The sequence below is a fragment of the Gekko japonicus genome, unplaced genomic scaffold, assembly GCF_001447785.1.
Source record: "Gekko japonicus isolate JY-2015 unplaced genomic scaffold, Gekko_japonicus_V1.1 scaffold2655, whole genome shotgun sequence".
In the NCBI taxonomy this organism is placed as follows: Eukaryota; Metazoa; Chordata; class Lepidosauria; order Squamata; family Gekkonidae; genus Gekko; species Gekko japonicus.
Window position 1 is genome coordinate 210,466 of NW_015160302.1, and position 8,853 is coordinate 219,318.

General features: G+C 54.2%; 1 protein-coding gene across 1 annotated transcript in view; it reads right to left on the minus strand.

The window, feature by feature from the left end:
- Positions 1-8,853, minus strand: part of CCDC77 (coiled-coil domain containing 77) — a 30,073-nt gene that overhangs the window by 10,031 nt on the left and 11,189 nt on the right. The window lies entirely within an intron of this gene.

The following is an 8,853-nucleotide window of genomic DNA, read 5'->3' on the forward strand; positions in this document are numbered from 1 at the left end:
GGAGAGGACCGAAAGCAGAGGGGAAGGAGGGCGGGTGGTGCGAATGCACAGATGACCACTCGAAGATCGTCAGTTACAGGTAAGCAACCTGTTTATCTTCTTCGTGGTCTCTGTGCATCACACCTCTGGGAGAATAGCAAGCAGTAAACAAGCTCACCGGAGGCGGGAGCTGAAGGTCCTAGACTTGCGCCGCCTGCAACCCTGCCCGTCCCACCACGGAGCGTCGATGAAGACACCCACCCAGGGCGTAAAGCTTCACAAGCATGTGGGGGGTGGGTGGGTGACCCATGCTGCTGCTTGACAGATGTCAGTGAGCAGCGGACCTCCCAAGGAAGCTGTAACAAGCCCACTGCCCAGTGGCAAGTGCTCACAGAGGGCCCGGGAGTAGCCATTTAGCTAGAAAGTAACACAGTAGATGGTTCCCCACTGGCCTGTTTATCTTCCCCACTGGCCCCACTGGTGGACCTCCTGATGGCACTGGTATTTCTGACCACTGTGTGACACAGAGTGTTGGACTGGATGGGTCTTTGGCCTGCAACATTGGCGTCTCTTATGTTCTTATGTTCCACAATTCACCTAGATAGAAGTTGCTAAGAAACCTCTTCCTTGCGCAGGTGTGCTATAAAAGACAAACAAGACCGGTGACTGACGGAATTACCTTGTTCCATCGGGGTAGAAGAGTGTAGCTCTCTTAACATCCAGAGCATGAAGCCGGCATTCATCGTCACTCGTAGGGGACGGGAAAACATTGGAAGAGCAATGCAAGCTCACAAATAGAACTTGGAACAACCTTGGGCAGGAAAGAGACATTCGAGGCCAAGGTGACACCATCAAGTAGAAAATCCAATACGGAGAGTCACAATGGAGTGCAGACAATACTCTCACTCATCATGCTGAAGTGACGGCTACAAGGAAAGGCAGTCTTCCATGAGAGAAGCTGCAGACTAGACTCGGCCATGGACACAAACAGTTGTGTGTTGGTCTGGACAGCACTAGATGTAAGTCCCGGAAGGGAGTCAGCCCACTAGCCAGAGGAAAGAGCCGAGTGAAACCCATTAGAACTGCTTTGCTTGCAAGTGTGAAAAAAATGGAATAACTGTCCACCACAGGATGATTGGTGTAGGTGGTGGCCAAAAAGGTTCTTAAAGAAAAACAACTAAGACCCAACTCCAGGTGGGTCAACACTAATCTGAAGAGTACCCTCAAGCCCGAATGGGGTGGTGATAAACCCAATGACCCAAGGCAAAGTGAAAGCTTCTTCCACTTCCGTTCAAAGGCAGCACGTGTAGCTGGCTGCCAACAGTTCGACAGGACTAGATCAATCCCGCTAATACAGTGCTATAAGCTCGAGGTGTGGTACAGTGCGAAGCACTATAAGCTCGAGGTGTGGTACGGTGCGAAGCACTCTTCCCTCCTGAGCCAGGAGGAGATCCGGAGCCTGGGGGAAAAGGTATGTATGTGACCCAGGACATGCGGAGTAGAGTAGGGAACCAGTGCTGACATGGTCACCATGGTGCCACGAGGATGCGTTGAGGTAGCTCCTTCACGATCTTGCTGGGATCGTGGGAACAGGTAAACATGCCAATGAGGCCCTGGGCCGTTCCCCCGAGACATTGGGTCTTGTCCTGCCCTGGACCAGACAGACAGATTTCTGGGTGATCCCACCTGTGGCAAACCGGTCGTAGGTAAGCCCAATCGAGCTCCCGCTCATGGAGGGATGCACCTCCCCTGCTCAGGACGTCTGCTTACACCTAGAGCGATCCTAGCAGGTGAGTGACAGCGAGGAACATGTCCCGGGATTGACACTCAGTCCAAATCTCTCGGACCAGTGGACAGAATCCCCTGAACACTGTTCCGCCTTGCCTGTTCGGGCAACACGGTGCGGTGGTGTTATCTGCCAGGCTTGCCACCGTACAGTGGGACACAAGGTGGTGAAAAGACCTAGTGTATACTGGACAGCGAGCAGTTCCAGGAAATTGAGGTGATTGTAGGCCACACGAGGTTCCCATTTGGTACCCACACACAAACCTTGGGTTTGAACTCCCCCATCCCCACAGGGATGCATCCGTGGTAAGGTCAGTTTGGGGCTCGGGCTGGAGTTTCCCATGTAGGGCCTCATCTATAGTTTAGCGAAGACAAGTACCACTGTGGCAGCAGCCATCAGACCCAATAGCTGCGGGATCTGCTGTGCTAACGCATCTCCCCGTGGATGAGAGCAATAATGCCTCCCCCCTATTGGCGGGAGAAAGGCTCGACAGACAGACGAATCCAAAATTGCTCCGATAAACTGGACTCTCAATGACAGGAGGAGCACTGACCTTTTTGAGGTTCACCCTCAGGCCCAACGCATCAAGGGTAATCGGCATTGAATTGACATGGTTGAACAGGGTTCCTTTGGAGCTTGCTACCAACAACCAATCATCTCAGAACGGAAAGGTCCGTACACTCTAAAGGAGGAGGCATGCCGCGATGACAAGTGTTATGTCTCTAAAGACTCTGGGCACTGTCGAGAGCCCAAAAGGGAGGGCTTTGTACAGAAAAAAAGCCCTCTGCGACTGCAAGACACAACTGTGAGATGGGTCGATATTCATATGAGAATATGCGTCCAGCAAGTCCAGGGTCACCATCCAACACCTTCACAGAGAAGGGAAGGAGATGTAATAATGTTGCCGTACAGAATTCCCAATAGGAGATAAACTGGTTGAATCCTCAGAGATCCATAACAAGACAGGATCCTCTGTCCTATTATGGGGACTGTAAAGAACAGGAGTAGAACCTGTGCTGACGTTGAGCCGTCAGAGCTGGGTCTGTAGCGCCCTTTGGGGAAGGTTCTGAATTCCTTCCAGGAGCGTAGTGGATGGTGGATTAATTATGAAGTTGGGGCCAGAGGTGCCTGGACAAATTCTAAGGGGTACAGGAGTCAAAGGCCCTGCTTGGAAGCTGTCGAAGTCTCAGCCACAAGCTGAGAGACAGAGGACAAATTTGATGTGTGCCCATAAGGGCGGGAAGGCACAGTGGATGAGCAATGCCACTGTATTTCCGGAGATGACATGACTCCTAAATTGCTCGACACCTGTATTTTTGTCAAGATCTTGCAGGGCCATGTCAATCGTGGTGCTGAAAAGGCTCTCACCTTCGAACGACCGTTGGTACTCACCGTGAGAGGTCCTTCTCCTCTGAGAACTGGAGGACATCCAACTGTGATTCCCATCCTTCTTCCAGGGAGGCAGGACTTCCAAGAACTTCCTGTTTCCTGGTGGGAGTCACCCTCATCCTCAGTTCAGGTACTCCGAAAAGCAGTGATACTCAAAAAACATAATTAATTCACATAACATGATCCTTAGACTCATAGAGTAGGGAACAGAACTATCACTACACAGTCAGGAGTTCTTGGTTCCTCTCTTTCCGGAAAGGTATTATATACATAGGTTATATACATAGGTGAGATACATAGGTTAGTATGACAGCCGGAACACAGATACAGAGCCTGACGCTTCCTTACTTACGCATGCTGACGACCTGGGAGGGCCGGGATGTCCTCCAGTTCTCAGAGGAGAAGGACCTCTCACGGTGAGTACCAACGGTCGTTCTCCCTCTGAGCTGGAGGACATCCAACTGTGAGACCTTCCCGAGCAGTGTCCCTAATTACGGGGTGGGTGGTCGTCTGGATGCGGAAGTACTGACTGCAGTACTCTTCTGCCGAAGGCTGCGTCCGCTGAATCGTATGCGTTGATCTTGTGTCTAATGAATGTGGATAGTGACGTCCAAGTCGCCGCCTTGCAGATCTCTTCGACTGATGCTCTGTTGCAGAGAGCTGCATTCGTGGCTGCGCTACGGAGAGAGTGTGCCGTGATCCCAGAGGGCACTTGCTGTCCGCTATGCTTGTACGCTTCGGCGATACAGGTCTTTAGTGTTGCGCTCAAGGCTGATTTGGACATCTTGTGCCCTTTATTGGGGGTCGAGACGTTGATGAAGAGGGCTTCCGTTTTTCGGAACGGCTCTGTTTGTCGGACGTATCGCTTAAGCGCTCTGCGGACGTCCAGTGTGTGCCAGATCCTCTCTGTGGGATGGACCGGATTGGGGCAGAAGGAGGGGAGATATATCTCCTGGGAGTTGTGGAAAGTGGAATTCACCTTGGTACTAAAGGTGGGGTCAGTCCTAAGCACCACTTTCTCTTTGTGAAAAATGCACAGGTCTGAGCGCACGGAAAGGGCCCCTAGCTCCGACACTCGTCTGGCAGAGGTTATGGCCACTAAGAACAGGGTCTTCATTGTTAGGAACTTCAGTGATGTTTCTCGGAGCGGTTCGAAGGGGGCCTTTGTTAATGCGATGAGGATGGTGTTCAGCTTCCACGTGGGGAACCTATGTTGTACCCGTGGGGATCGCGCGCAGGCCCCTCTAAGGAATCTGCTGACGTGGGGGTGCCTGGATATTGGCATATTCCTGTAATGAGGTAATACGGTTGACAGTGCCGCCGCTTGCCTCTTCAGGGTCGCTGGCCTGAGTCCTCTGCTCATGCCGTCTTGTAGGAACTGTAGGACGCTACCTAGATGAGGACGCAGTGGGTTGATTCCTCTGCTCCTTGACCATTTTAAGAAGACTTTCAAGGTATAGTCATATATCCTGGATGTGGATGGGTGTCTGGACGCCATCATGGTTTCGATCACCAGTTGGGTGTATCCTAGCTTCCGGAGCCGGTTCCTTTCAATTTCCAGGCGGCTAGCTGGAACCACTCGGGATTGGGGTGCCAGATCGTGTCCTGAATCAGCATGTCTGGCGATGGGTGGAGCATGAGGGGTGGGGCCGTCGCCATCTCCTGCAAGGTGGTGAACCAGGGCCGTCTCGGCCAGTGAGGTGCTACGACGATCACGGCGGCCCCTAGCATCTGTATCCGTCGTAGCAGGCGAGGTAGCACCGGTAGTGGAGGAAAGGCGTATAGGAGGGCGTTGGGCCACTCTGCCGTCAGGGCGTCTGTGCCTTCGGCTAGAGGCTGGTAGAATCTTGTGAAGAACCTCGGCAGTTGCTGGTTGCCCGTGGACGCAAAGAGGTCCACTAGTGGGGTCCCCAGGTTGAGGACTATGGCCTGGAACACTTCTTTGTTGAGGGACCATTCGCCCTCTTGTATCCGCTGCCGGCTCAGCCAGTCCGCCTGGTGATTCAGTACGCCTTGGACGTGTTCCGCCTGAATTGACGCCAGGTTCCGCTCCGCCCAGCGGAGGAGTATGGACGCCTCCTTGTGCAGTCTCTGGGACCTTGATCCGCCTTGCTTGTTCAGGTACGCTTTGGCGGCAATGTTGTCTGTGCGGATGAGCACGTGTTTTCTCCGTACCTGTGAGGAGAAGTGGAGCAGGGCCAGGCGAATTGCTCGAAGTTCCAGCAGGTTGATGGGTTGATTCTGTTCGGACATCGACCATTCTCCTTGTGCCGGTTGGTTCCTCAGCGAGGCTCCCCATCCTGACAGACTTGCGTCGGTGAATATCTGTACCCTCTCTGGAATCCAGTACGGCTTGCCCCGCGCCAGGTTGGTCTCCCTCGTCCACCATTGCAGGCTTGACTTCACTTGGAGGGGAACTGTGAGTGAGTAGTGTAGCCGTTGCGATATGGCGTCTTGATGGGGACGGAGTAGTAGTTGCAGATGTCTCGAGTGGAGGCATCCCCACTGGAGGGTGTCGAACGCTGCCACCATCATCCCCAGCAGCTTCGTCAGGAGCGGGAGGGATGAGGACCTCGCTTTGATGACTTGCTTCGCTAAGTCTGCTATCTTCCTGATTTTTCCCCCCGGTAGGAATAGGGACGACGACGTCGTGTCTATCTGTACGCCCAGGTGTATCAGCTTCTGTGCGGGGTCTAGCGAGCTCTTGCTCATATTGATCACGAAGCCGAAGCGCTTGAGGTACGCCACTGTCATGTGGGTGTCCCTGAGTGACTGCTCTTTTGTCTTTGATCGGATCAACAGGTCGTCCAGATACGGGTGAATGTGTACGCCCTCCTTGCGGAGAAGGACGATGGGATGTACCAGGACCTTCGTGAACACTCGGGGTGCGGACGCCAGACCGAAGGGCAGGGCCCGGAACTGGAAGTGGGCCTCCCCGATGCAGAAACGCAAGAACCTCCTGTGCTGGGGAAAAATCGGAACATGTAAATAAGCCTCTGTCAGGTCTAGAGACACCAGGAATTCCTGTGGTTGGAGTGCTTCCGCGATGGATCGTATAGTTTCCATGCGGAAGTGTTTTGCTACCATGAATTTGTTCACGTATTTTAGGTCTAATATGGCTCTCCACTCCCCTGATCTCTTGGGGACGGTGAAAAATATTGAGTAGACCCCTTGTCCCTCGTGTGGAGCTGGCACCGGCTCTATTGCCTTGATGCTTAATAAATGGTTCACAGCCGCCCATGTTCTGTTTTGTTTTGTGTCGTTTTTGGGTAGAGGGGAGTGGAGAAACCTCTGTGGAGGTATCCTTTTGAATTCCAATTTGTATCCTTCTGTTATTACCTCTAGGATCCACGGGTCTGGATGTGTTTCGACCCACGCCTCTCTGAAGGTGGAGAGGCGTCCCCCCACTGGGGGCTGAGGGCAGTCACGCCCTGGGATTCTGTGGATTTTTATCCCCTCTCCCCGCTCCCGTGAAATTCTGTCTGGGGAACCTGTTGAAGGTGGAGCCTCTCCGAAAGGGCTGTCTGTTGTGAGACCCGCCCCTAAGGTTTCCACCCCAGGGCTGCCGTCTAGTGTCATGTTGGAACCGTGGTAGAATGTGTTGGGTACGAAAGGAGGGGGCGGCCGTATGCTTGTCCCCTACCCTGACTGACTTTGGCATCGCCTTTTTCTTATCCCTGGTTTCGACCAGTATTTTATCCAGGGTTTCTCCGAAGAGTTTCTTCCCGTGAAAGGGGTAGGCCGTGACTATAGCCTTTGACTGAAAATCGGCTTGCCATGACCTAAGCCATATCAAGCAGCGGACCCCAGCAGCGGACGCCATTGCCTGAGCCGAGAAAACCATTGAGTCCAGTGTGGCATCTGCCGTATAGGAGATGGCCTTCAGTACCCTGGAGGCCCCTTCCATGAGTCTAGTATCATGCTCGGGCATCATTTGTATTAATTTACGCATCCACACTATGGCTGCTCTGGAGACGGTAGAAGCTGCCGCTGAAGCCTTAATGGTCATGGCAGTCGCCTCGTGCGCCTTCTTTAGTGCCATCTCCGCCTTCTTGTCCATGGTGTTGCGCACGTTGCCGTGCCCCTCCTCAGATACTAGGTTGGAGGAGTGCAGGGCAGCCACCGGCTCGTCTATTGTTGGTATCTTTAACATGCCAGCCACCAAGGAAGCGGTGGGGTATAACTTTCTAAGCGAGGGTGGGTACGACTTTGGCGCAAAGGGTTTTTCCCATTCAGATTTAATCTTTCTTACGTAATAGGCCGGGAAGGGGAAGGCTAGCTCAGAATAATCCACTGGTGGAAAGAATTCGTCAGTGACTTCGTCCCCTTCCTCCTCCTCTTCCCCCGCCTCGGATCTTAAGGGATGGGGGCGGAGATTCTGAATGTGGAGGGCGGACAGAGTTTTTGATAATAGGTATGGTAAGTCCTCCGCCTGAAAAAACCTATGGGTATGCTCCTGAGGAGGCGGTTTGGGGGCAGCATCCTCCTCGCCTGAGGAGCTTCCCCTTCCTCCTCCTCCTCTTCCTCGCCAGGGCCTGGAGGTTCATCCTCCTCCCCGTGCGTATCTTGAATAACCACCCTAGGGTTGTAGCCGGGCCTGGTCCCTCCTCGGGCATTGGGGCATTTGGGGTGGCTGTGGGGCTCGTTGTGGGGGGAACTGCGCCTCTTCCTCCCCTCCCGACTACTATCCATCACCTCTAAAATAGTGTTCCGCAGGAAGGCCATGGCCTCGGGGGTCAAGGGGGAAACGCGGTCGGGTACATCACCAGTTGTAGCCTCGTCCGTCTCGGCCGCGTCGTCCTCCCCATAGTCTGCCGTGGTTGTGGTTCCGGCGTCACGGAAGCTCCGTTCCGCTGGTCTGCCGGTCAGGTGCTCATTAGCCGAGGCCGAGCTTTGTGCGCGCCCATTAGCGTTTGCGGGCGATACAGGCAGGGATCGGCAGCTGGAAGTGCCCCCCGGAGCCAGGGCGCCCGAAGGCGGCTTTAAAATGGCCGCCGCGACTGCCGCGGCGGAGGTCCCGGGCCTGTGCGCGTTTCCTTGTTCGCGCCATTTTGCCGGGCTTCTTGCTGCTGTGTTTTGCCCCGCGATCCACTCCTTCCCGGCCCGAGTCCGGCTGCTCGGGAATGTTAGGAAGCCGTCGTCTGCTTCCGGGTCCATTGTGCTCGATGGAGAGGAAAAATGGCCCCCGTGTGCCGCACGCTTGCGGCGCTTGTGGCTATAGGCAGAGTGGGCGCAGCGGAGCGGCCTCCGATCCGATCGTGATCGGAATTCAGGCAGAGTACTGCAGCGGAGCTCGGCAGAAATAGATTTAAAAGGCAGAGTTATTACAGCGGAGCGGCAGAAGGTTAAATGGCAGAGCTATCGCAGCGGAACGGCAAGGAGCCCTGAAGAGTGGGCGCAGCGGAGCGGCCTCCGATCCGATCGTGATCGGAATTCAGGCAGAGTACTGCAGCGGAGCTCGGCAGAAATAGATTTAAAAGGCAGAGTTATTACAGCGGAGCGGCAGAAGGTTAAATGGCAGAGCTATCGCAGCGGAAAAGGTGTGACAAAGCCTAACGCGCTGCTCTCCCTGTTGAGGCAGGAAAAGAACTGAGGATGAGGGTGACTCCCACCAGGAAACAGGAAGTTCTTGGAAGTCCTGCCTCCCTGGAAGAAGGATGGGAATCACAGTTGGATGTCCTCCAGCTCAGAGGGAGAAT